The following is a 21,698-nucleotide window of genomic DNA, read 5'->3' as shown; positions in this document are numbered from 1 at the left end:
GAAAATGGTATGGTAACCCCGCTTGCGCTAACGGGATACTCTGGCGGAGCACCAGTGAAGGGTGATAGATGAGAATGAAAACAGGCCAGTTAGCCCATCATGAAGAAGTCATCAGGAATTAACCATGATAGTTTCCAGGGAGAACCGCGAGGAGCTCGACCTGACTGGACCGTACTGCTAGCAATGGGGCTACGAGTCCCCATTACTAACAATCCCTTCTCCCCCCATACACTAGAGTTTATTTTATGGGTTTCCTTGTGTAGCGTAACAAAGCGTAATACCTACCTTGTGTCTCGTTTTGAAGAGATTGTTAGCAATAAGGTTAAACAGTCCCATTTATCATCATCATCGTCATTAGCCGTTAATTGCCCATGTTGAACATAGGCCTCTCCTTATTGGGGAGTTTTTCCAGTAGTTGCCACACTTGGCAGGCGAGTTAGCAATTACAGTTAGGTTTTAATGATGTTTAGAGAGGGACGCTGCTACCCATCCCTCGACCAGAGTTCCCTTAGTCGCCTCTTACGACACCTACGGGAAATAAAGGGTTGAATTCGTCACGATGGGCCAATGGGTTTTCATCCTCACCTATCACCTCTCACTGGTGCCCCACCAGCATATACCGATAGCGCAGATAAGGTCACTATTCCATCATAAAAAAAATTGCCTTGTGTGTATTTTTTAATGGATGAATGTTTATCAAACGAAATCAGATCAGTTGGCACATCGTGGGGAAAACGGTAAGAACCACAATGGTTTCCAAGAGAAACCGCGTGGAGGTCGACCTGATAAATATATTTCTAGGAAGGCAGCTGTTAGTACTCATTACTAACAAGTGCCCTCTCCCCTTCCCCCCACATTATGCATGTATTATTCTTAAGATTATTGTTATTTTGGATAAGCAAACAAATTCTTTCTTCTGTCTCTTCAATAAGACCAAACAATTGTGTGGAACAATGATATCTAATTCTATACCAAACTACAAATCGATGGCATTTGTAGTTGCTGAGAAAAAACAAATGGACTAATTTGGTACGGAACCCTAAAATTGTATATAATTTCACAACCCTGTAGTTAGTTCTCTATTTTGAGTCCAACATTAATTGCCATACCTCATAATCTTGCAGACAAAAACAATAGATCATGCAGACTGCATTGTTTACTAACCCTGCGGCTAGGTGGCGTTGCATTAGTTGAGTCAACACAGTTCGAGTCTAGCAACGTAATCCGCTAACTGCGCGCCCTCTATTGGAGAGAAATGTAAACATATGGCGTATGGATTGTATGGACGTATTTGTGAGATATGACAATTAATGTAACAAACAGTAGTAATTAAGTAGTAATTATTATAAAAGAGTTATTATATATATTAATCTACCAGAGGGAGACTTTGTACAAAAGTAGTTTGCTTGGGTACCTCTGTCCCATTCGTGTTTCAACCGTAAAGCAGTTGTGTTTCCATAGCTATGTTTTGGTTTGAAGGGTGGGATATGGCGTGAATTTACTGGGTACGGAGGAATAACAGCTGAGTTCTCAGGAATGGCAACGCATGGGCGAAACAGCATATTCTGTTATGTCCATGGTACTGCTCATGTCTATAGGCGACGGTTACCACTTTCCATCAGGTGGGCCGTCAGCTTGTTTGCCATTCTAAATTGTATAAAAAAAAGTTATACTTTTACGATTTGATCACAAATATCTTGACTTCGAATTTCACTGTCTCCATTTTTGTCGAAATAATTTTAACTCTTCGACTAATATGGAAAACAAACCAAATGACATAAGTTTGTGTATGTATATATATATATATAGATATTTTTCAATATATATGACATCATAACCTTCAAGAAAAGACCATATTCCTTCTTAAAAGGCCGGCAGCACGCCTGCAATGCCTCAAGTTGCGAGTGATCGTGGACGATGGTTGTTACTTATCATCAGGTAAACCGCATGCTCGTTTACCCCTGTGTTATGAAATAATATATATAATCCCAAATACTGCATGAACTTGAATACTTTGAAACTTTATGATGGCTGAATGGTTAAAGTGCCAAAAGGTAATAAACAAACAAACTCATAAGCAAATATGTATACCCACATTTTTTTTGACGGGTAATGGTACGGTAACGCCGCCTGCGCTAACGGGATACGCTGGCGGAGCACCAGTGAAGGGTGATCGATGAGAATAAAAACAGGTCAGTTAGTCCATTATGATGAATTCATCAGGAATTAACCATGATAGTTTCCAGGGGAATCGCGAGGAGGTCGACCTGGTTGGGTATATTGCTAGCAATGGGATTCTCAGTCTCCATTACTAACAATCCCTTTCCCCCTACAAACCCATATTAATATTATAGTCTATCTCTGCGTCTGATTATTACTGGTATTATTATTATACGTGCGTATGATATTTCGACTCCACAGAACATTGTGGTTGAATTAGGAAAGCATCCAGTCGAGGATCCAAAGTTACGGACTGAGTGATCTTCAATCGACCGTACTGCAGCTTATTTGTGATGTTTACCTATATTCTAGTACAGATACAAACAGAAGTGTACTACGAATCCTTAATAATTGCTGATTTTTAAGGATTCGAAACGTATCCTTAAGAATTATTTTATTCAATTCCGCTAACATTAGTGACTGTCATTGTTCGAAGATTGACCACTACTATTACTGCCAGAAGTTCCACAACCTTCCATATTAGCCATCAATCTCCGACTGCCATTTTGTTTTCTAAAAACACGTTAGTATTAAAATTGAGCTAACAATCTCTCGTCTTGTACATTTCATATCTTACGTGAACCATAGCATAATAGCGTAAAATGGCGTTTCCGTGATGTATTATCTTCAACTTATAACCTCAGATTCTTTAAACTTAGCGTACACTCTTGACAGAGTGGTCATGGTTTTCACAATGACAGTGGATCGTCGATGACGCTCTCCTTCGCGATTGAGGTCCTCGCAATATGTCTCCATCTACTTCTGTTCACCGCTGAGCAAGAGCATTCCCCAATTGACTGCTGTGTGGCCGTTTTGATGAGGTCAGTCCATCGCGTTGGTGATCTGCCCCGAGAACGTTTGCCTTGTACCGCTCCTTGGACAATTAGACGTTTCATACAATCTTCATTCCGGATGATATGGCCGTACTTGAGAATTCGTACACGAACAGTCGACGACAATCTCTCTCTGATTTTCAGTTCATTCAGAATAGAAACGTTAGTTCGAAAGGCAGTCCAAGGTATTTGCAACAGTCGTCGCCAGCACCACATCTCTAGAGCATCAATTTTTCGGCATTCTTGTTGCCTGATCGTCCAAGTTTCTGCACTATACAGGAAAATTAGAAAAACCAAACTCCTCATTATATGCATTTTGGTGTTCTTTGTAATATTGCGGTTCTTCCAGATTTTATGTAGTTTACTCACAGCTGTTTTTGTGATAGCACATCTCCTTTTTATTTCGTCCTCACACCCTCCAGTATTTGTGATCGTGGAAAAAAAATGTGATAAAATAGTGCAGCCAACAATTAAGAGGCATTGTTTCTTTTTCCCTTGGTTTTATTCATGGACCATGTCGTCTCAGTGTTTACTTAGGATGGTGTGAACACATATCACATGTCAAAATATGTATACATTTTCTAATTGCAACCTAAGATTTTGAGTTGAAATTAAATAAATATATTATATGTATACCTATCTGAAGCTAGAAGACTACAAATATGTCAGAGTGTATGTCAATTTCTTAGTCGCCTCTTACGACTTACCACGTGAAAGGAAGGGATGGTCCATTGAATAGTAATAATTAAATATTTTTATTAATTAGTTGAACGTTTTCCTTCGGACCTGTACTCAAAGCCTGCTTAATATCCGCTTGCTTGCGATATTTGTGCGTCGGCTTAGCATGCGAGCTATTGGTATTTGCGTTTGGACACCGCAGTACGCTCCATCCAGTCAAAGGCTAGATAGGAGATTATCTGACTAAATTAAGGGGTTTATTTACTATTATATTAGTAAGATTATGAATACCTTAACTATGTACGAGTAAAGACTTATTTTTTTCTTCTCTCACCTTTTTATCATTCATCTATCTATCTCTCTTCCATTTGTTTTTACAAATTATAGAAAAAATTAATATTTCTGGCATGCAAGAGAAAACTTTAATGATATATATCGAGTATTCTGACACTTACCTGGACTGATGACTGGGAGAGGATGCTTTTAGCTTTAAGTCTGCCATGTACACATATATGTACTAATGAATAAATTAATAAATATATGCACAACTAGCTTTTATCATTGCATCGCTCCCCTTCGATAGGGAATTCATCCTTACACGCTTAAACTTAAATGGGCATGTATAGCCGAGGTTTTTTCTAGAGTATGGGGTATTTCAAAAAGGGTTATACTAAATATCCAATTTTTAAATGTTACATTAATTAAATAATTAATGTAACATTAAATTTAAAATAAACGTTACATTTAAAGTGATAAGTACGTAGATACCTGCTTATTATTTTAAATTTAATATTGTTATGATACCTATAAAGTTATAAGTATATGTACATTGCAAAATTTTTATTGTGCTTATAAAATAAATTAAGTTAGTGTTCCACTAAAAACAAAAAAACTTAATCTGTAGCAAAACCAGTTATTTTGATTTCAAAACTGAATTACTGAAACGATTTTGATAAAATTTCTATCGAACCGATCTGTAAGAATATCCTTTCAGATAAAAAAAAGAATTATCAAAATCAGTTTATAACTGACAAAATTATGTGGTAACAAACATAAAAATTGGCCGGGCAGTCCCGGCATAGAGTAATCCACTCCTTTCTTTCCCGCCAGTGTCGTAAGAGGCGACTAAGGAGAACGAGGTAAGGACAGCAGCGTACCTCTTAAAACATCTGCAAAACCTAACCGCGCTTTTTTTGTTTTTTTTTTGATGGGTGAAAATGGTATGGTAACCCCGCCTGCGCTAACGGGATACGCTGGCGGGGCACCAGTGAAGGGTGATAGATGAGAATGAAAACAGGCCAGTTAGCTCATCACGATGAATTCATCAGGAATTAAACATGATAGTTTCCAGGGAGAACCGCGAGGAGGTCGACCTGGTTGGGTATATTGTTAGCAATAGGATTCTCAGTCTCCATTACTAACAATTCCTTTCCCCCCACCTAACTGCGGTTACTAATCCGCCTGTCAAGCGTGGCAACTATGTCTTAACTTATGTTTGGCTTATGTCCAGTAGTGGACTGTTAACTGTTCATATGACGACGATGAAACATTAAAAAAAAAAAAAAAACAATAAAACCGAATTGGAAACCTCCTTATTTTTTAAGTTGGTTGAACATTATAAATTCACGGCGCTACAATGCCGATCTCGAGCACCACCGTAATCGTTCAAAACATTAAAACATCATCACAGCATTCCGTCCATTGACCCCGCCTATATAACATAGTTATAGATAATTGTTTCAAGTAATCGATGTACTGAGTTACTATTATGCACTGATGCAGCTACGCACATAATCTGTAGACCAGTCGCGAAGTCACGCCTATTTGTTATACAGGAAGTTTCGTTTTAATATTTCATTATAATTATTAATTCCCAAGTCTTCAGGAATGCACCTCTGTTCCATTCGTGTTTCTACCGTGAAGTAGTTGTGTTTGCGTGGCTGTGTTTCTGTTTGAAGGGTGGGATATGACAGTGAATTTACAGGGTACAGAATTTACAGAAATAACGCCTGAGTCCTCAAGAATAGCAACGTATGAAGGGTATCATGGGCGAAACAGTATACTCTGTTATGTCCACGGTACTGCTCATGTTTATAGGCAACGGTAACCACTTTCCATCAGGTGGGCCGTCAGCTTGTTCGCCATTCTAAGTTGTATAAAAAAAAATTGTGGTTTTATATTTTATTTTATATAATTATAAGATGTATTATGAATTAGTTGAACCGACATAAGGAAACTCTTAAATGAAAAGAGATAGATTTATAAGACGCTAGATTTCTGCGTGCGAATACTTTGCGCGTGTGCATTTCTAAAGAAGGAAAAGCAACAAAATAAACTATAACATGGCGTATCAAGTAAAGATATATACCAGATTTTAAGGTAGATCTTCAGGCAAACAACTGTGAACTCTGTATTCATTTTGATGTAGTATTTTTCAGTAAAGTCAGAACAAACATACAAATAGACAGACAAGACACCAGAGGCAGACAAATGTACAAATTCAGACTGTCCACTATTGAACATAGGCCTCCCTCACAGACTGTCACAATGAACAATTCTGAGCCATCCGCATCCACTGTCTTCCTGCAGTGCATTTAAGGTATCGACTCCGTATAGTGAGGGGTCGTTCCACACTGCATTTACCTTTACGGGATTAATGCTCGAGAACCTTTCTTCCCTATCGGTTATCGGTACTTCAAGCTATGTGACCAGCTCGTTGCCACTTCTACTTGCTCATTCATCGGACTAAGTCTTCTATGAATTTACTTATTAACGGCGTTTAAGTTTAAATGTGATTAAACAATAAACTTACAAACATATTTACAAACTTTTATATTAATAATGTTTTCTCTCACGAACACTCAGGTTATGGAATGAGCTCCCTGCCGAGGTTTTCCCAAGAGACTACAGCATGGGGTTCTTTAAAAGGGGGGTAAAGAGGTTTCTTCAGGGTAGGCAACGCGCGCCTAATACCTCTGGTATTGCAGGCGTTCATAGGCTACGGTAACCGCTTACTATCAGGTGGGCCGTATGCTTGTTTGCCACTTAAGTGGTATAAAAAATTATAATATTAGTAGCATTTATTTTCAAACACGCTGTATACAAAGTGGAATCACGCGCGTACGAGCGTCATTTATCATCAGCCAGATTAACTGCCGCTGTGTGCACTTGTTCCACTTAAATACGGTTTCCTCGTCTCATACTCTTTGTCATCATATAGAATTTGTATAATCACCCACTTTTGTCATGATTTGTGAAGAAAAAAAATAAGAATTTTTCCACAAAAAAAAATCTTCAGTCTCCTAGAAATTTATATAGGGTAGGAAATTAATAAATCGGAATTGAACACTTTTGTTTAAAAAAGGAGATATCAATTTTATTCAAGTGATCTTTTATAGTAATATGTTTATATTTATTTAATTAGTCTACTAATATTTCAAAGGGAATAATAGTGTCTATTTATCTATAAAAGATATCTATCAAATCCATTTAAAATTTGTTAATCATTAATGTCAATATTAGTATAGGGCGAAAAAATAAAAAAAATATATTTTATTGATTATTTGATTTGAATTATTTTGTTTAATTCCGCTATTATTATTTGTATGACTGCCAACACTAATGGTAGTGGAATTAAACAAAATAATTCTAATCAAATTACCAGTAACTTGGACTCAATATAATCATCATATTAGCCTTTAACTGTCCACTGTTGGACATAAGCCTCCCCCTTGGGGGGTTTTACCAGTAGTTGCCACGTTTGGCAGGCGGGTTGGCAACCGTAGTTAGGATTTGGAGATGTTTTAAGAGGGACGCTGCTGTCCATTTTTCGACAATTAAGTCCCTATAGTGGCCTTTTACAGCACTCACGTGAAAGGAAGGGGTTGCCCGTTCTATGCTAGGACCGTATGCCAATATTTATTGGGCAAAATTCATCAAAACAAACAGAAAAATAAATATAAATGAATTGAAGACCTGTTTCTTTTGGAAGTTGTTTAAAAAATTGTTAAACATTATTTTTTTTTGAACAAAAATATTAAATGTAAATTATAAGTAGTTCATAACGTCACTTAACAATCATACTGTCATAATAAATAAGTCATGGACCAACGCGTCTAAAACAAGAAATAACTGGAAGGGTCAAACGAAGTAACGAATAACCGAATTTAGTTTTTTTTTTGTTTAATGTCTAATCGTACCCAGAACACGAGGGAATATCACGACCCTACCTAGTGTATAAATTCACTGGGTTTACATGGCGTCTATTTTAGTTTGAGACAAATGTTTCTTATCGTAATACAAAATTAAACTAACAGAAGAATAGAGTTTTAATTTTCATAGTTTCTTTTTATTAATTAAACTTGAAATATATGTATTATCAAATAAATTGATATTCAAATTGAGTATTTTTTTTTTATAACACAGGGGATAAACGGGCATGCGACTCACCTGTAAGTGACTATACATATATATTTTTTACTAATATTTAAATAAATGTTATTAATATATAACTTACATTAAATTAAAATTAATTTAACTATTTTTATTAACAAAACCATAAGAACAAGATAGATAAATAGATAGATACTCTTTATTGTTTCCTTTATAAATTTACAAAAATAAATACAAACAATTACAAGAAAATATAACGCTGATAAAACAATAAAGACTAAGGTATTTGTTATTTTTTTTTTGAGACGTCAAGTTTAATTAATTTGTTTGGCCGTTGTACAGGATAGTTCTATAGTTTTGCATGAAAGAGAGCAAAACAAATACACATCCAACAATCCATTCTTACTAACTTTCGCATACATGTATAATATTAATAGAATTTTGAAAATATCCAACGCCATGTAAACCCAACTTTGATTCGTGAACCAAAATTATCCCGCATAATTTCCGATTTCGCGGTTACCAATTTTTTTTGGCCCGTTTTCCCCAAAACTGTTTTTTGCCAAGGGTTTGGACTCGTAAATATCGATTCCCTTTTTTTGTGTATACTTTTTGATCTATGGGTAACTTTGTCATTACATGTCAAAGTATTTTATGTTTTTATTGATTATAATGACGACTGTGGGAAATAGTTTTTTTTTTTTTATCATTTTTATTGCTATTTTAGTTTGATAATGATGACGTTGACTTTTTTATACCCTTTTTACCGTTGGTTACTGCAAAAATTCTCACATGTTTGAGGAACGCGTATTTAGTTTCTAAGCTAAAGTATAGAATCTCATGGGATAACTGTAAACCGTAATGTGTTTTCAGATCACTTTAACATGGGGTCTTGCAAAGTTAAAGTGAATTGGCATTACTTGAGTTTGCATGTAACAATTTGGACCACATCGTGACTTAAGAGCGAATGAGATTGTGGTTAAATTTATTGTAAAAATATAAGATTTTCTGCAAAGAAGTAAAATAATTTTCACAAGAGTAAAGTCGATTTGTTTGTGAAATTTTTTAATTATCATTCCAACGGGACTACTAGTCCCTTCACCGACAATTTTTTTTTAAAGAATGATAATGGAATTAAGCGACGTTAGTCACTTACCATCAGGTTAGTCGAATGCTCGTTTGCTCCCTGTGTTGTAAAAAAAAATGTAACCCTGCTTGCATTAACGGTATACGCTAGCGGGGCACCAGTGAAGGATGATAGGTGATAACGAAAAGGTAGGTCAGTTAGCCCATCGTGATGAATACACTTAGAATTACACATAATGATTTCCAAGGGAGACTATGTGGAGGTCGACCTGATAGTATACATTGCTAGCTATGGGACCGGTAGTCCGAATTACTAACAATCCCTTCCCGCCCTTCACTAACAATTACCTTGTCAGTGAGGAAAAAAAATATTTTTTTTAAAAATCGATCCAGCTGTTTAGGAATTCAATGACATACAAACATACTCGTATAGAAGAATTATTATAATAAAGAAGAATGATTTGTTTGTTTGTTTGTAATCAACAAACTGCTCAACTGATTTTAAAATTGATTCACCTATAGACAGCTACATTATCAACGAATAACATTGGCGATATCTTGTTTTCGAACATTCTGTCTACCTGCGCGAAGCCGGGTCGCATTACTAGTTATATGAGTATAAAGATATAGAATACAGATGGCAATACAGCACACAAAGGATACAATACGGCTAATGGCGGAGCCAATCCGACGCAACTCATTCATCCAACAATTACTCCGTTAATAGAATAAATAGAGTAATCAGGCCACTTCAGTCCATGGTAAGTGGGTTGTGGTAATACGCACGACACATTACTGTGCGTACTTCTTTAATATGTATTCTAGTTTTAGATGGATGTATTCCCATCATTTTGTTCTGTGATTGCTATAAACGCAATTATAATTCATAAAATATAGACTTTTTAATAATAAATTGTTTTTTTTAATATTGTCAAAACGCATATTTAAATTGATAAAGTCTCTAAATTGTAAAATTGTCATAAAATTGGATGAAGTATACGATGCATAGATTATACAGTATGTGAATTAACGTGACTCATTGCTTAAAACTAGTGTTAATACTTTTTAGCAGGGTTTTAAATTTTTTTCGTTAGAAAAAAATAAATTATATACCAGAAATTAAAACAAAATACATTAAAATTTTGGAGGAAAAAACAGTAGCCCATATTCAGCAGTGGACAGAACGACTGAAGTGATGATAATGATATAGTGTAAATATAGAGGCTCTTGTATTCGGTTTTCACTGCTTATTTCGTAAAAGCTAGCACATAAGCGTGAATTTACTGGGTACAAGAGGAATAACACCTGAGTCCTCAAGAATGGCAACGCATGGGGGGTATCGTGGGCGAAACAGTATACTCTGTTATGTCCATGGTACTGCTCATGACTATAGGCGACGGTTACCACTTTCCATCAGGTGGACCGTCAGCTTGTTTGTCATTCTAAGTAGTATATAAAAAAAAAAATTAGGAATAAATAGTATACATTCTTAAATGCATATGGTAATACATACAATAATGTAAATATATATCCGTACTCATTATATATTTATATAGCAATTCGTCATCTTCGTAATTTGTTTATTTGTCTGATTAGCACATTTATTTACATTACATATTTACATGTTTTTATTTAGGTGTTTATATACATACATACATATGTATGTGTGTATGTATTTATATATATATATATGGTATAAATTCAAATACAAACTTATAGCATCTTTCTTTCTGTACGAGAGAAAGAGAGCTTCCATTTTTTTTTTATGGGTGAAAATGGTATGGTAACCCCGCCTGCGCTAACGGGATACGCTGGCGGAGCACCAGTGAAGGGTAATAGATGAGAATGAAAACAGGCCAGTTAGCCCATCATGATGAATTCATCAGGAATTAACCATGATAGTTTCCAGGGGGAACCGCGAGGAGATCGACCTGGTGGGGTACATTGCTAGCAATAGGATTCTCAGTCTCCATTACTAACAATCCCTTTCCCCCTAGAGAGCTTCCATTGTGTTCAGCCTCTTTGTGCGTGCGACTTGTAATAGACAAAATACAATTCCGAACCCCAAAGCTCACCTTTTGTTAGTGCTATTTGGATGCTAATGTGTTAATTAACAGTTTTGCATCGTAATTAACAGGAATACAAGTGTTATGAATATTGTAATGAAATGTAATAGCAGTTTAAATGGGATTGATTAATGCCTGCACGAGATTGGTTAGGACAGTTTAATGTTTGTAGAGTTGTATTGAATTCAGTTTTAAATTAAATTTAAAGCATTTATTTATTTGTTAGGAAATTAAAATTTGTATGAACAAACATATATATTTGACATCTTAATGGCTTAACTAATTGTGATGGAGACTTTGTACAAAAGTCGATTGCTTGGGTACCTCTGTCCCAATCGTGTTTCAACCATGAATTAGCTGTGTTTGCATGGCTGTGTTTCGGTTTGAAGGGTGGGATATGGCGTGAATTTACCGGGTACAGAGGAATAATACCTGAGTCCTCAGGGATGGCAACGCATGGGGGGTATCATGGGCGAAACAGTATACTCTGTTATGTACATGGTACTGCTCATGTCTATAGGCGACGGTTACCACTTTCCATCAGGTGGGCCGTCAGCTTGTTTGCCATTCTAAGTTGTATAAAAAATAATGAATTTTTTTTACAACACAAGGAGCAAACGAGCATGCGGCTCAAAAATAATAATCGGCTAAAAATAATAATACGATAATGACGTTTACCATCATCAAAAATTATATCAATGATCTATTTCAGTTGACTCAAATCCAGGTTCTAACCATAAAACCGGTTCCCGAAATAATATTTGAGGCATGTCTTGTTAAAAAATTGATTGTTTGATTTTTATTTGGAGTGTGTTACAACCCTTGAACTTGAGTCCAATGAGACACAATGAAAAATCAAAATAAGTAACACAAGATGTACCAACAAATTAGTAACGCTTTGATTCCGATTGTGACCTCAATAATGACCTACTTCAACTTGAAAGTCACGTCAAATATTGATAAATAAAAAAAATATATGTGAACAATCCAATTTGATCTTTGTATCTGCGACATTCAGTTGAATTTGCGATAACAACACATCCCGTAACGGAAAAGCATTGGGCCTACAATGCAATCAGTGTTCAACCGAATCGAACTAGGGTTGTCAAAGGGGCAAGTTCAAATATACAATGACAAACTTTTATTTAGCACCCCATCCTTCAGCCATAGATAATAAAGTCAAAAGAAAAAAAAAGAAAGGAAAAAAAAATAACAAAATACCGTTTACAAATTTTTATGTCATGATTTTTAAACTTTATTATTTAATAAACTGTTTGAACTGCGCCATTTAAAAAGGGGGTATAAAGGTATTCATTAGGGGCAATAAAAAAGTAATATCACATTGTGAGAGATCGATGAATTTTTAAGATGATTTTGCGATTTTACGATCGATGCGCGATCGTTTTACGATGCTATTTAGTCGTGATTTTTTGGCGTGAGAAAGTGTTGATGTACAATCCAGGTGTACAACCATAAGCTCAAAATTGGCGATGAATTAAATATTTGCTTTAATATATTATGTAGGTACATTGTAAATAATATTTTCATAAGTCTGAAATTAAATTAAGGTGTCTTCCTCTTCTTTTCACAGCAAGCCACGGGGTTCTTCTTTTTTTTTTTTTATTGGATGAAAATGGAATGGTAACTCCGCCTGCGCGAACGGGATACGCTGGCGGTGCACCAGTGAAGGATGATCGATGAGGATGAAAACAGGCCAGTTAGCCCATCATGATGAATTCATCTGGAATTAACCGTGATAGTTTCCAGGGGTAACCGCGTGGAGGTCGACCTGAAAGGGTACATTGCTATCAGGGGGATTGTTAGACCCAATTACTATGAATCTCTTTCCCTCTCCCATCCCCCACTAGTAAAGGTTGGCTATCAGCTCACGGAATCTGCCCTTGTTTCTTGCGAGATGAAATAATTCGGCTGCACTCACAATACCTGTACACAAAGTTGCTTAAATAAATGCCTAATTTCATAAAATAATATACCAAAAATAATTATAACAAATATGACAAGCAAACAAAAAAAAAAACAAAACAGTTCAAAAATAATGTACCAAAAATAATTATAACAAATATGACAAGTAAACAAAAAAAGAAGTTAAACATTGTCACTAACCCGCAGCTAAAATATTAAACGAATAATTTAACAGTTTAATAATATGGTACACGGACATAACTGCACATCAAGGCATTAAGTTTATCTATTCAATATTCGGATTTGTTTTTTAACTAATTTATTGAGTTTAAACACGGAATCGACGCCCATGTTTTAACGAAACGAAGATGTTACGGTCATTACTTATGTTTACTGGAAGTGCTATTTTTTTATACAACTTAGCAAATGGCAAACAAGCTGACGGCCCACCTGATGGAAAGTGGTAACCGTCGCCTATAGACATGAGCAGTACCATAGATATAACAGAGTATACTGTTTCGCCCATGATGCCCCCCATGCGTTGCCATTCCTGAGGACTCAGGTGTTATTCCTCTGTACCCAGTAAATTCACGCCATATCCCACCCTTCAAACTGAAACACAGCCATGCAAACACAACTGCTTCACGGTTGAAATAAGAATTATCTGATATTAATTATAAAAACTAACTTTTTTTAAAGGAACACATTTAAATTTTGACATAATCAGAAAGTGTGCTTTGAAAATAATAAAAATAAAATAAACACAATTAAAAAAAGAGTTGTAATTTCAATAATTATTTTATCAATTTATCAATCCTAATTTAATTATTTTACATGAATGATTGCTATAACGTTGTTATTTAAACTGAAGTTCTCTCCAAAACACGTGATTTATACCTTGGTATATTTACAAAAGTGGCACTTTCGTTAGTTTGCTAGATATTAAAATAAATTATTTTCTTGAGAGACTTACGAAACTGCCACTTACGTAGATTTGCTGTTGTATAACTCAATACCTAGGAACTCTCATGTATGAAGGTGCAAAGTAACGAATATGCATTAATTTCTGATACTTGTAATATAATAATAATTAATTAAGCGCATTCAATAAAAAACAGGATTTTAAAACTAAAATGTTAGCATGATCTGTTACAGTAGTCTTCTGTCAAAAGTTATTTGCATTCTAATGTTTCGAAACGTTCCCCTGTAAAATGTATCTTTTTCAGTTTCGTAAGTTTACCATAAAGGTGACGATATGTTTAAGATTATAAAAAAAAAATACTCATTTAGACATTTTAGTACTTCCATTTTCTTTATATCCGTAACACGTTATGGGGTTCACTGTAGAGGCGGGCGGTAGAAACGAGATTTTAACTATAGCTATTACATGTAAATTAATTAATAACCTCTTTTGATGGTAATGCACAATGTTTACAACGTATTATTTGTGGGTAGCCCAACCGTGGGTTCAAGTGTTTAAGAAACATTATTTTCTAATTAGTTAAATTGTTTTTTATAATATCTTTTGACGGCCAGTTAAAATGAAGGATAGAAATATATATTGGTATTAATTTATCAGGCTTTAACTGTTCACTGCTGAATAGGAGCCTCGCCCTTGAGGAGTTTTGCAATAGTTGCCAGGGTTAGCAATCGCAGTTAGGCTTTGGAGATGTTTTAAGAGGGACGCTGATGTCCATCGACCTTCTTTAGTAACCTCTTACGACATTGGCGAGAAAGGAACGGGTGGCCTATTCTATGTCGTAACTACACGGCGATATATGGTATAATATATATTTTGTAATATTATATTAAAAACTAATGCTTCGCTATTCCTTTGTTTTTTTTTTTTTAATTAAATGTATTTATTTATTTCTTATTGCATTCCATAATATAATTTGTAGATAACATTTCAATTATGGACCCTGTTGGGCACAGCAAGTGAGAGAGAGGAGGACGACACTTTTTTTCACTTTAGAAATACTAAGTCTAAGGATCTGTTACAATATTATCCAGTCATTGAAATTGTATCACTGTAGGTACGTATTTTCTGTATTATTATTATTAGCCTATGTTCTCCCTGATAGTGTAGTTTTCTAAAAGTGAAAGAATTTTTAAAATAAGTTAACTAGGTTTTGAGTTCATCCATTATAAACAAACATACAAAAAGTCTTTCTTCTTTATAATTTTGATAGATGGAATTTGGTAGTTTCATCAGAGTAAAAATGCACGTTTGCCATTTTCAAAACCTATATATGTAATTTATAAACGGCATTTGATTAAAATAATAATGATACACTTAGTAATTGGCATACTATATGCTGAAATATATAATAACATACAAAACAAACAATAGGATACAAAAATTTATTTTTGAAATTTCGAAATTAGTTGAATACCTAAATTGGCCAGACCGAGAATGGAACCCGCACCTCATTACGCAAACCGTGATGTGGCCATTAAATAGGCGTTAAATATATTATTTAGCTACAAATTATTTATCGTAATAGTAGCTATTATCTTAGACAGAAGTATAAAGAGTGAATTACATTGTCCTTATATTACTATGGTGCCAAACAAGCATACGGCCCGTCTGATGGTAAACGAGGTTACCGTAATCTATGGATGCCTATAACGCCAAAGATGTCTCGCGCGCGTTGCCGACCTTTAAGACACCTTAATACGCTCTTTTTGAAACACCCCATGCTGTAGACTCTAGAAAAAGCCTCGGCAGGTAGATCATTCCACAACCTGAGTGTTCGCGGAAGGAAGCTTCTCTGAAATTACACTGTGCGTGTCCATTCTGATTCCGAGATGGGAGGATCGATTCCCTGCCGATGGCGAGCGGTACGATGGTGAAAGGTGGATGTAGGTATCATATTGAAGAGTTCTTCAGAATACAATCCATTACACTAACTAATGTTTCCCCCATTATACCCCCATGCGTTACCATTCCTAAGGACTCAGGTGTTATTCCTCTGTACCCAGTAAATTCACGCCATATCCCATCTTTCAAACCGAAACACAGCCATGCAAACACAACTGCTTCGCGGTTGAAACACGAATGGGACAGAGGTATCCAAGCAATCGACTTTTGTACAAAGGCTCCCTCTGGTAAAGGGATACCCTATAGGAGGGTAAAGGGGATAGAACTCATACTAGCTTAGTTACATTACTTCATATTGAATAACGTAAACACAGCTTTACTTACATGATACATATATCTATCCTAAATACTTATAAGTACTATAGTTACAGTACAGAATCACGAACCCACTATTGCTAAGTTGTAGCAATCAGTAAGTAAAAAATAAAAAAAAAAAAACAAAAAATAAAAAAACATTTTTCTACAACGATTTGAGCAGTTTTATTTATGTCGTTGCAGCGAAATTACATAAAATTAAACAACCAGACTAATTGTAGCCTTTACCCGTACTAGTTCGTAATTGCCAACTGTTAAGTGGCAGTATGCTTCTTAGCCTTTTAAAATTTTATACTCGTATAGTTTTCTTTTTTATTCGAAAATAACGATTTAAGAAAAAAAGAAACGATTCATGCACGCTACACGATTGAATACATATATTCTGTTTTTAACATTAAATATTTCTAATGTATTAATCTGTATTTAAGCAAATATAATTGTCGTTCATTCATTCATATGAACTGAACAAATACTGTGAAAGCAGTTCATCATCTTCATCGTCATCACTTTTGATCTCTATCGTTGTTGATTTGTGATATCGTATATAATCTATAAGTAGGTATATTTATATATGTATATTTATATTTATATTTGTATGTATGTATTTTTATTACATATTTGTATATTTATGTAATATTTGTTTAATATATTCATGTATGTATATTTATATAATCTCTTTTGTATGTGTTGTAATTTTTTTCACCGCATAATAAAATTTCTGTTTAGCCAAAGGTTGACTGGGAGAGAATGCTGTATAGTATTAAGTCTGCCTTTGTACCAGACATTTTTTTTTGTAATGTGGTCAATAAAGAATAAATAAAAAAAAAATAAAATAAATGATACAAATAATACTACATTTGCTGCTACTCTATTAATTAGAATCGACTTGTACGGAGAAAGGTATCATAGGCGACAAAGTATACTCTATTACATGTATGTCCATGGTACTGTTCATGTCTATATTCGACGCTCACCACTTTCCATCAGGTGGGCTATCAGCTTGTTTGTCATTGTAAGTTGCAAAACAAATTCTTATACGGACTTTCTGAAAAAGATAAGTTTGTATACGTTTGGTGTACATCATTAATTTGTCGAGATTTTCAAAATTAATTGTACAGTTGGTTTTGTATTCAAGATATTCTTATGCTAATTGTATTTGGCTGTTATTTGTCTAATAATTTAAATAATTCTCGTACTGTCTGGTAGTCTGTATTGATACCAATTTATAACTGTAAAAACAAAATTTGTTTAAAAAAAGTGACAGTTTAGTTTCATGTCCACTCATTTCAATTGAAATGAACTTCTAAATGGACGGTAAATTAATTAAAAATGCTTATAGTTAAGTTTACTTGAAAAACTTGTCTTAGGAGAGATTTTGCCTCGCTCTGCGTGTTCTATCGCTTGTACAATGGATTGTGCTCAGAGGAATTGTTCAATATGATGCCCACAGCCACTTTCTACCATCGTACGGCTCGCCATCGACGGGGATTTCATCCTCATGTCCTACAGCATAAATGGTTGCGTACAGCGCGGTTTCAGAGATGTTTTCTCCCATGAACACTCAGGTTATAGAATGAGCTCCCTGCAGAGGTTTTCCCAAGAGACTACAGCATGGAGTTCTTCAAAAGGGGGGTAAAGAGGCTTTTTTCATTGCCGTATGCTTGTTTGCCACCTCAGTAGTATAAAAAAAAACATTCTTATTTATAGAATCAAATTTAGATATTTTATCAATTGTTAATTTTAAATTAGTAGAATGAATGAATGAATTAATGAATGAATGAATGAATGAATGAATGAATGAATGAAATGTTGTGCTTATTAGACAATAACACGTATACGCCTTAACAGAAAATATTCTTTTCAATGTACAGTCGCCATTGCAAGCTTTTGTATTTTGAAGTATAATGACAGTAAATTGTTTGAGGAACGTCCTTTGTGAGATGAACTATTCCAATCAGAGTCCTCCGGGATAAAGGGGAATGATGTCTGCCGTTTCTTAGAATACCGTACCTTTTATTGTGTGAATTAATAAATTGACGGTTTTGCAGGCTCGTTCGTAGAAACGCGTTTGTACTCTCAGTATTAAAGTACGGGAAATAATTACCTATATGAGAGAAGAGAATTTGAAAGAATTGCAAAAAAACTATGCCATATGTGTATAATCCCACGGTTATATGGCGAAAGGGATTGTTAGTAATGGGATATAACAACCTCTTTGGTAGCAATATACCCAATCAGGTCGACATCCATGCGGTGCCACCTGGAACTTCATCCTAATCTAATATTCCTTCTGGTGTTCCAACAGTGTATATTGGCAGCACAGCCAGAGGTTATCATTTCATTTTGACTCATTAAAAATCCGTAGCGACAAACAAGTGGTGAAAATTTAGTATACAGACTGACAGCGTCACAATTTTAACACTAGAAGGTACTTTAAACAAAGTCGATAAAATATGTATTTTTAACTGTAACAACAATTTGCAATGACGTCATTATTATTGTTATAAATTAATATTTCTTTTAAACAGTTATTACCAGTAGGAGACTATGTACAAAAGTCGTTTGCTTGGGCACCTCTGTCCCATTCGTGTTTCAACCGTTAAGCTTGTGCTTGCATTGCTGTGTTTCGGTTTGAAGGGTGGGATATAGCAGTGAATTTACTGGGTACAGAGGAATAACACCTGAGTCCTCAGGAATGGAAACGCATGGGGGGTATCATGGGCGAAACAGTATACTCTGTTATGCTCATGTCTATAGGCGACGGATACCACTTTCCATCAGGTGGGCCGTCAGCTTGTTTGCCATTCTAAGTTGCATGTAAAAAGAAAAACATTATTATTATACCCGTATAGAAACGCTATGTTCTCGAAATTAGAATAAAATATGACTTTTAATGGGAATGGCAAAATACCTACTTATATAATATAATAAATCTGTAGAAAGGTCAATTCTGTACATGAAATATATTTCCAAAATAACTATCAGGGGGTGATTAGTGATCGATACTGATGCCAAAAATGCAATCAGTAACATTTTTGTCTATTTGTCTGTATGTTCGTTATAGAAACAAAAACTACTCGACGGATTTTAACGAAACTTGGTACAATTATTCTTCATACTCCTGGGCTGGTTATAGTATTTTTCATCACGATACAATCAATAGGAGCAGAGCAGTGAAGGGAAATGTGTCTGTTACGTCAAAACCACTGAACCGTGAGGCGAAGGAGACATAGGCTACTTATTTTACGAAAAACGACGGAAACGCGGACGATGTCGCGGGCAACAGCTAGTTATGATATTATAATCGCCTAGTCTCGTCATAGAAAAGGCCACCTCTTCCTTTTCCGTGGGTGTCGTAAGAGGCGACTAAGAGAGGGCGAGGGATGGACCAGTGTCCCTCTTAAAACATCTCCAAAACCTAACTGCGGTTGCCAGTCCGCCTGCCAAACGTAGCAATCCTTTATTGCGCACAATAGAGATGTATACAAGGAGTATTAATACAGAATGTGCATATACAAAAGGCGGCCTTATCGCTAGAAGTAATCTCTTACAGCAACGATTGTCAAAACCCCCTAAGAGGAAGGCTTATGTTCAGCAGTGGACAGCTAAAGGCTGATGATGATATAAATGACGTCATCATAATCAATACATAATAATAGAAAATAAAATAACATAGTTACACGATTATTTCATAGCGCCATACAAAGGAAATGCAATCACGCCATTATGCACTTTACTATCCAATTTTCTCGGTTTAATTTCCTGAAAGCGGACATTTCATTTGTCACAAGTACCGTGGTACGTGATATTAGCTTTTATGGTGTCGTACTAACTACTCTACGTGTCCCGGACGTGTTAAGTTTTGATTAAATTATGCTTATGGAGGAAACTAGCGCGTCGTTCGAATACTGTCTCGATATTTTAGTAACGAGTCATGGATTTTAGAATTTTGGTAGTCGTATTAAATTTCAAATTCATATCGTACTTGTTTGCAATTACTCTTAAATTGTAATTTTTTTAAGAATGTAGGATTCGGAAATTTGTTATCTATTGAGAAGAGTCCGTAAGAACCAGAGGGAGACTTTGTACAAAAGTCGATTGCTTGGGTACCTCTGTCCCATTCGTGTTTCTACCGTGAAGCAGTTGTGCAAGCATGGCTGTGTTTCAGTTTGAAGGGTGGGATATGACGTGAAATTACAGGATACAGAGGAATAACATCTAAGTCCTCAAGAATGGCAACGCATGGGTGGTATCATCAGGTGGGCCGTCAGCTTGTTTGCCATTTTAAGTTGTATAAAAAAAGAAACTCAGACTACTTTATCTTTAAAATTTCTGTACCTCTTTGCTGCAGTAGTGGATATCTTGCATTGTGTAAAAAAAATTTCGACAAATTTTTTTGTCTTAACTTTTTTTATTTAACTTACAACGCTGGTATTGTGGCAAAACCAGTTATTTTGATTTAAAAACTAAACTACTGAATCGATTTTGATAAAATTTCTACGGAACCAGTATATTCTTTCAGGTAAAATAGAATTTTCCATATCGGTTTACAACTGACGGAGTTATGAGGTAAAATTGATAGCTTCCTTCTTTTTGAAGTTAGTTGAAAATGATGTAATTTATTCTCATTTAAAAAGTAAATTTTTGGCTGACTGAATTATTGGCTAGCTTTTAACACTTTAGTACTTTTTTATTTATTTTTTATTTTTTTTATTTATTTTTTATTTTTTTTATTTTTTTTATTTTATACTTCTCTTTAAAAATACGGTTCCATTTTTTTTAAGTTCGTTAATCAATCTTATTAAGATGTCAACTGTTAACTATCCACTGCTGATAATAGGCTTCCCCCTTTAGGGCAGTTTTGCCAGCAGTTGCCATGTTTGGCAAGAGGGTTGGCAATCTCAATTAAGCTTTGATATTTAAATAAAAACGCTACTGCCCATCCCTCGACCATTTTGCTCCCTATGTTTATATTTATTTTATTTATTCTTTATTGACCACATTACAAAAAAATGTCTGGTACAAAAAGCGGACTCAATACTATATAGCATTCAACCTTTGGCGAAACAGAAATGTAATTATGCGGTGAAAAAATTATAACACATATAATGGAGAACTACTGCACATTATGATTATATTAATATACATACATGAATACATTAAATAAATATTACATAAATATACAAATATGTAATAAAAATACATACATATACAAATATAAATATACATATATAAATATACCTACAGTAAAAGTAGTTAAATAATGAATACTTATTAAATGTATAAAGGTTTATAAAAATA

The sequence above is a fragment of the Galleria mellonella genome, unplaced genomic scaffold (genome assembly GCF_026898425.1).
Source record: "Galleria mellonella isolate WM207_F2 unplaced genomic scaffold, CSIRO_AGI_GalMel_v1 utg40, whole genome shotgun sequence".
Taxonomy (NCBI): Eukaryota; Metazoa; Arthropoda; class Insecta; order Lepidoptera; family Pyralidae; genus Galleria; species Galleria mellonella.
This window is presented reverse-complemented; position numbering follows the sequence as displayed.